Raw genomic sequence first — 8,780 nt, 5'->3', positions numbered from 1 at the left:
AAATTTAAACTATTTTTGCAATATCTACTCAAACAGTAGACAAATTGAATTCATCCTGGGTTTATTTCATACAGAATTTCAAAAAAAATCAACTTTTTAAAAAGAATCTTTTTCTACTCTGGTATAATTAAAATTAAAAGAATTTATTCAGTCATAAAAAATGAGAAGGTTTAAAGCTTTTGCACGGCAGTGTATAAAAAAAGTAAAACTTTAACAAAAAAGGTTCAAATTTAACGTATAATCAGTATGTAGGCTGAAAAGATTTTATTTTAAAATGAAATGCACTTTAACTGATTCTAAGGAGACAAGTGGGATGGTTAATATATTTACCAATAGGACCAGGCGAAATTGCGAAAACCAAACACAGAATGCCAATTTTTAGATTCATCATTTTTTTTTAAGAAAAGGATTCACTTTTAAATTTTTCCGTTGGCAGTCTTACTAATGAATATCGATCAAAAAGTTTCACTTTATGTAGATATAGTTGCTATCTCAGTCGTCCTAATTAATGCTTAAAAGTTATGAGAATTTCTACAACTTTGAGGGACGCTTAATTATTACTGCGCAATAGAAATATCAGTATTTGCAAAAGAACGCGATAAGGTATTATCTAAAGAAAAATTTAAAAGATTTTAGTTCTCATTAAACTTAAGGTATTTGTCGTATATAACAAATAAAATAATTCACCGCGTTCGGTTTTTAAATTCTTTTGAATTCTTTGCATCTTCTTTGAATTTGATGTTTTTTGAATTCATTGAGTTCTTTTCAATTCTTTTAACTATTTCAATCGGTTTGAATTACGTTTAATTTTTTCAAAAATTTTGAATTTTCCTTATTTATGTAAATTTTTTGTCACATGTGTCCTTTTTTGATTCCGTTTAATAATATATTCGCGTTACAAACTTTTTTTTAAATTCTCTGAATTCTAAGGATCCATTGGGTCCTTTTAATTTTTTCCAAACTTATAAAAAATGTTGTTCTCTTTCGTAGCATAAGACCCAATTTTGGCACAGAAAAAATGTTGTCTCATAAATTTGTCATAAAGAATTTCTTTTAAACAATCTTATTTCAAACTTTTTGAAAAAAGGTGACTTTTGGTTCTTACTTTGACTAATTTTTTTCTGTTTTTTCTGTGCCTACCGTGCTTTCAACCACATCCAAATGCATTTTCCCATTCGTAGTGAAAGCTTATTCATTCTACTCCATGTTTTAAAAATTAATTATCTGATTCTGAGAATTTTTCTGTAATTAAATTCGAGTTTTTAACTTTCTTAAACAATGTATTGCAAACATAAATGAGTAAAAATAAAATAAGATAGGTGCTAGCACGATCCCGAAAATCGATATTTTTTTTATTTACTAACAATAATTTATCCCTTTTTTATCAAAATGTTTTATACTTTTGTTTCAAATAACAATTTTCGAGTAAAAAGTAACATAACCTCAAATTGTTCAAAATTGTAAGTCTTGTTTTTGAAGTCATAATATTTTAGTCAAAAATAACTGATTTCTGTCTTAAAAAGCGCAACCATACCCTATCATGGTCCAAATATTGTAAATATTCTTAGAAAGCTGATGATTCTGTATTGACAATAGGAATTTTAAAAAAAGGATTCACATTAATGATTTATATTCCTTTCAATAATTGATTATACAATTTGAAAGTTTTAATTTAACCGCGAAAAAGTGTTAAAAGTCTCAAAGTTCCACCAAATTTGAGGCAAATCATAACTAGGCGCAGTCTTCTTTACCCCAACAATGTAATAATCAGTGTAGTCAACTTGAAAAAGTGATTTTGCGATACACTGTTTTCAAAATTTTTAATTTCTTAAGTTAATTTCGGGACAACGTGTTTTTGCTGATTTAGCGTGGCGTTACTCAAGAAAAATGATGGAAATCATTTTCCTATGTAAGGCAATTTTTGAATGAGAAAAAACCAGCAGGGCTAAAATGAGGTATTTTACCTGGTAAGTTGCGAAGTCAGCTTGAAAAATGTTTGCTTGCCAAAGGACAAACAATAGCATTAAATACATGGGAGCAACATTTATTTTCTTAATATCTTTATGAAAAATGATTTTAAACACAAAAAAATAAAATTTCAGAAAAAAATTTAATTTGTAACTAAAAAGAAAAATTTCAATTGAAAGGGAAAACTTTTTAACCCAAAAATATTAATTTCTAAAGGAGCATTTAATTTCTGCGCACTGGTAGAATTGAAAAAAATAAAGAAGATTTCTTATTTTATCGATAAAAATGTATTTTGTACAAAAATTCGGATTTTTCATATAGTAGTATCTCATTTAACCATTTTGTTGAATTTTCAATAAGAAATGTGAATTCTGGACAACAAAATGTAATAGTTAATATATAAAATAAAACAGATTAAATTTTTAACCAACTTTTCAAATTGGTTTCCAATTTATCAGAAACAAATATTGAGGTATGGAATTTCATTTTTTTCTTCTAAACTTTTTTCTATAGAAAAAACAAGAATATAAAAAAAAAACACTGACCAAAAATTTACACACTGTAGGTGCTACATTATCCTAAACTATTTAATTTGCGGATGAAATTGATCAGATAGCATTTCTTCCGGGTGCAAATCTAATACGCACACGCCTTATGTCATACTACTTTCGGATTTCTTTATTCTTTGTTAACGTAGTGGCATGTAATTCATTCTCCCCAATTTTCCTGACCGAGTGGGTGAATATGTTTATTTTCACTCAGTCTCCGCCTGCGCGAGAAGGTACAGGTAAATATAGTCCACGAAAAATCAAATGACCACTTGGAACTTTTTTCACTAATACAAATGCGTTACCATTGATGTTTGATAATGTAAAAATAATGTAAAAATAAAGCTGACTGAATAAAAAGGCTCAGCTGAAACACCCAAAGTCTTCATTTTAAGATAATCGTTGAATATAGTCTTTACCAACGGAGCGTCATTGGCTTCTTCAGTCTCTATTTCGCTGTCATGTTGGGTGAATATGTTTATTTTAGCTCGTAATCCCCTTGGACCAGGAGGCATATATAATTCACGTAAATTCGTATCACCACTTTTTTGTTTTTCCACTATTGCCAATGCGTCACCATTTACTCCTGTTAATACAGATTGTACTCCGGTTAGCGTTTCAGAGACACGGCCAGGTTGTGGTCTCAAATAAATTTGGGTACCGAGACGAAAATCGTGTAATCGAATTACAAGTTCCCGGCTCGAATTATTGACGGGAAAGTACCGTTGAAATCTAAGATTATCAATTTTCATTCCAAATAGAGTAGAATAGGAGGGAAGCTTGCCAGGAGGAGACGTGGGCCTGACAGGAAGAGATGATTCGGCAGGAGCAGAAGACGTATCAGGAGCAGAACGCTTAGCAGGAGGATGCTCCATACCTTGATAATGCGAAGTAGACCTATGGCATTCGAGGTCATGAGGACATCTTTCAGATGGTAAACTCAACTCTAGAACAAGAAACAGAAGATTACATTTTTTCAAAATACAACGTAACATGGACCATTTTTCTGAATTTTATGTCAAAAATGGTGAGCTTTTGACAGGAATTACCTACAAGGTCAATTTTTTTAAAAATGAAAACCAAACTGGAAAAAGCTTCTTAAAATACATCAATTTCTCTGCCGATCTTATATGATATCTTGAAGTTCCGCATATACAGGAAGCTTATAGTCTTGACAATTGTTTCTGTGGCACACTCGAGGCCTGATATAGTTCTTCTTGACTTCGAGAAGTGAACCATGTTCGTTATCGTGTTTTCGGCGCCGGCTGACAAAAGCATCATAGCCAAGGAGAATAAAAAGAAAGAGAGGTATAGAGAACTTATAAGGAAATTGCGCTGATTGTACCCGAAATATTCTGTTAAACAAATCTTCCTTTTCATCGGCGCGCTTGGAGGTGACAAGTTTTTACTGGTTTATAACCCGAAACGCATCCCTGCAGATCAAGAACATGCTAAAACACTTGCGGGACAAATCCAGAAGGCCGTCTAGCTTGGGTCGCTTCATTTGCTCAGGGTGCACGAGACTTTTGCCGGATCGTCGTATTGTTTCCGTCATAGGCACTAACCACCTGTCTCACGGTCATGAGACGTGATCATGGCGAAATTTTTACCGCGATTTTGCTGGGATCGGGTGCAGTTTTTGAGATTAGCACCCGCTCCCGAAGAAATCCTTTGCTTGTCCTAATGAAAAAATTTTAATTATACATATATACAAAGATCTTAATTTTCTGCTGATTCCAATACTCTTCTACTCCTGTGACGCCTGCTATGTTCCAAGAAAGATTTAAGTCACAATGCTCAGCTCCGTGCCCCTCTCTTCCACATCTCTAGACCCACGTTATCCTATCCGTACCCTAGCATTTCTCTGCCAGGTGGTTGTAGCCGTAAGAGTGATAAAACGTCGTGATCTTTATCATCTTACGGACCCTACAAGAGATCCACCTCGCCTTCAATTGTCCCTGATCTCCCCTTTCGCCTTCATTTCATATAGATCTAAGCTCTGGACTTCAGTGCGGGGGACGAGCTCGCGTAAATTTTCCGCTGCTCCGACTAATTCCCTAATAGCTGATTATAACTTCGACCTGCCCTTTGCCTTGTTTCACACAGCAACAAGGACGTTGGCTCGTCTTGTCTGCCTTCGCGTATTTCCTGCGTAGTTCTCGCGTAGTTTCTGCGCCCGTTTCACGAGTACTGTTCCCGGTCAAGCTTGTTTTAGGGCCCTTTTCTTCTTTCACGGTTTGGGGGGAGATTCCGCTCTTTGCTTTTCTTTCTCATTTGCTAGTGTCCCCGTTCTCACAATGCAGATTCTCTGTTTCGTAGCAGATAGTCTTTGGGCTGTTCTGTCTTGGAGACTCACAGTTGACTTTCTGGCCCTTTTCGGCGAATTATGGGGCTGCCTCCGTCTGAATTCTCTTTCAAGCTGTATCCTTGGCGCCTGCAATATTACTGGCTTCTCGTACCTTCTTAGCAAAAAACTCACTAATCCAGTATTCAAAGCTATTGAACCAGCCTTCTACCGACCTTTAGTTCCTCTTCATTTCCTTTATGACCTCAAATGCGTCATCTAGCCCAGTTTTGATTAGCTTGTTCATGGTCTGTTTCGAACCACAGACTTCGTTCATTTTTTTCAGGATGTTCTTCATCTTTAAAACCAGACTGACACCTTTCTCTATAGACCTCTTGGCACCCACCTTTTGGGCTCTCACCCACTTCCGAAGCGTGTTCCTCTCCTTAACATAATGGGACTACTTTCTAAGTTAATTCTTTGATTCGGCTACATTTTGTGCTCACGATTAGCTAGGAAAGTTTCGGTCCACAGAGCCCCACAGGCAGGGGTAAGGTCTGAATACTCTAGGAGACGACTTGGTATCATATAGAGAGCGTTTAGAAAAACACACCCTCGTGTCATTCAGTCTTCAGCGTGTATGTTAACGTTTTGGCCCAAGAGATATTCCTTCGGGACTAGGCCTAAACCGGAATCTGCTGGTGATGGTAGTGGTGGTGGTGGTGATAGAGTTGATTTCGCCTTTTAATATTATCTGGACCTAACGCACGCATGCAGGGTTGTGAGGGGATGGAACGTACGTTTTCATAATTGCGAGTAGGATCAGCTATGGAGAACGAATAATCAGATAAAAACACGTGCAAGGAGATGTTTGAAGCTTAAACTCTGTAAGGCAAGGAAAAGTATGCTCCTTCCGAATCTGGGACAAAAAAAAATTGTTTAAGTACGAGCTAGCCGATTCGAATGTGAATGCCAACTTCATGAACATATCTTTTAATGACCCTGAAGAGAACATGGCTGACGCACTGAGAGAAAACGAAATTAAGTCAAATAAGAAAGCAGGGAGTAAAATCGTAGCCAGAAAAATAACTTAGACGTAGAGAAAAGCTGAGCCGAACCAGCTCCCGTTGACGGGAGCAGGGCGAGAGAGCCTGCCAGGAGGTCTTGGCCCGAAGCGGTTTTTCTAAAAACAGTTGTAGGCGCATACTCCGGCAAGGTCCGAAAAATACTCAAAAAACGGATCAAATTAGTCAAATTAGTGTGAAAATGATTAGTCTCAAATAAATTAATTTCGAAGTAAAAAAAATTACATCTTAAGCGATATAGAAAATCTCTATGTTTTCTTAAAGAATGATAATATGTTGTAACCAAACTTTTTTGTATTGTTTCCATCATGAAAATTATGAAATATTACAAAAATTTCAATAAATCATTAAAAAGTAAGTGATGGACCAAATATTTTAAAATTCTGAAACCTCATATTTGCTAATCTTGAATTTTTAATATTATATTATGATTTGAAATTTTTCCAGATTAAAGGGTGACAGAGTGTTTGAAATGTGTGGAAATATGTAAATGTGGAAAATGTTGACTATATTTATTAGCAATCAGTTTGTGTATGCGAGAGTGTGTGTGCATACTTGTTCGACCATCTTCTATGAGAAGACAGTGTAAAAATCAGCGACAACCTAATAAGCGACGGTCCTAATAAGCTCATGCACCTAAGTACAACAAATTTGTTCAAAAAAACTCTTGCATATATGTGAAACTTGTGTGAACTCATCTGCAACTCGTTAAAAGGATACCAAATAATGTGATCCCTTTTATTTTTTACTGCCAAATTATAACTATTTTTTCTTGAAGTTTTTCCCTCTTTCATCTCAGCTTGGATAGTTATTAATTAGAAGATTTTTTAAGACAGTTAACAACTACAAATATTTTTTGGTCTTTTGAGCCGAATTCGTAAGTGAAAAGAACAATTAGCACTAAAAGTAACAAAATTGGCATTAAAAACGAGTTACAGAAGTTTGCGAGGGTTGACTTTCGAAAAAACCAGTAAGGCTGCGACAGTCATTAAACTTGAATTTCAAGTGCGGTGTTCGCTAAATTGATTTGGACCTGGAATATTGGCGTGGAAAATTTTTTTAACAATTTTGTAGTTCTTTTGGATAAGGTTTTAAAATGCTCATTCGGAGAATTTCGATCAGTGCAGTGATCGAAAGATTAAGTGGAACTGAAGTAAACCACGGCCACGTTTATTTTGAACATGCTTCCATCGATTTTTTACGGCTACCAGTTTCCAGTACAATCAGCTGTTAAGTAATTGTCTTCCCCCACTTCTTCGTCTTTATATGGAGAATTAAAAGCCCGGCTTTGCAACGAACAGTGTCAACAAGGCAAGTCTTACGGTTTTCAACTTCGCACTCAACGGAGTTTTCAGCGGTGACCTTCGCATTGCGCTGGGAAAGTCTCATTATGATTGTAATACAAACGAAAGGTTGCTTTACTTATTCTCTCATATTTATGTTTTAACATCATCAGTATTACTATAATACAAAACTAGCACACTATACCATTTACCTTTAGGGCTAGTTAGATGCCAAAGGTTTATGCAGGCCCACAAAAATAAGTTGTTTGCACGAGAGAAGTGACAAAGCTAGGCTTATGGATTTTGAGCCGCTGAATGCCTATGTAGTCACCGAATTTCTCCTACATGTCTCAGTTTTTTCCTGGATGTAAAAAGTAGGGAAAATTTTAGGGATTTCTGGTCACACACGCCATACACAAAATTTGTTTGCACGAGACAATTGGCTAGGCTACCCTTATGGATTTTGAGCCGCTGAATCCAAATCTGGCCTCAGAATTCACCTTATGCGTCTCAGTCTTAAGTGCAATGACTTGAAGAGACTTAGTTTTTACACAGAAATTCTTTAGTGTGCCTTCTATTTGCCCTAGCTTGCTCAATTCTAGGAAAATTGAAGGGCTTTCATAGATTATATAGATTTACGCGGGAAAAAATAACAAAAACCTAATATGCTTCACAGTTTTGCGTGCAAAATTAGATACTTATCCCGTGCAGACAACTTTTTTTTCTGGGCTCGTGTGACCAGAACCTCCCTAAGTTTTTTCCTACATTTCGCATCTAGAGAGCAAATGGAACAAACCCGAAAAATTTGAGGTTCATATTCAGATTTAGCACGCCAACCTGCAAAGGATATGGCGTTTTTGTTCTTTGTCCGTAAAAACCTATATAATATGAGAAAGACCATCAATTTCCCTAGAATTACTTAAGAATATAACATTCATCTGCCTATTTTCTCGTATACTGGTATTATCAAAATAACATCCATAATACCCCTAGGTTTTTCCCTATTTTCTGCATCTAGGGGAAAACTGAGACGTGCACGAGAAATTCTGAAGCTACATTTGGATTCAGCGGCTGAAAATTCATAAGGGTAGCCTACTCACTTGTCTCGTGCCGGAAAATTTTTTTATGTCCTCTGTACCGAAATATCTCTAGGCCTTTTCACACTTTTTTCATCTAGGGGAAAATTGAGACGTGTGGCACAAATTCTCAGGCAGTATTCGGATTTAGCGACTCAAAATTTATTAGTGTAGCGTAGTCACTTGTCTTGTGCAGACAACTTTCGTGTTTTTTTGGGCCTGTGTTATTGTTTACTTGAATGTTTAATAATCCATCTGAATATTTTCTCTTCAGCTAAATTGAAATTTCTATACGGATTGCTAGCTTATTATTACTGGTATCTCTGCGTAATATATATTTTTTAAAATCATTATATCGAAAATGGATGCATTGATCATCGAGCTTGTTTGATTGCACGAATCTATTATGAGTACAGAAACCAGTTTTAAGAAACTCGAACTCAATAAACGAAACGAGACAACTGTTGGAGATCGTTAGGACGTGCTAAATCAAAAATAGCATCGCTGCCATTACCGAAAGTACGTTGCCTGAATTT

Source organism: Belonocnema kinseyi, chromosome 1 (assembly GCF_010883055.1).
Source record: "Belonocnema kinseyi isolate 2016_QV_RU_SX_M_011 chromosome 1, B_treatae_v1, whole genome shotgun sequence".
NCBI classification, from domain to species: Eukaryota; Metazoa; Arthropoda; class Insecta; order Hymenoptera; family Cynipidae; genus Belonocnema; species Belonocnema kinseyi.
The sequence above is the reverse complement of the archived record's forward strand: the minus strand, read 5'-3'. Positions refer to the sequence as shown.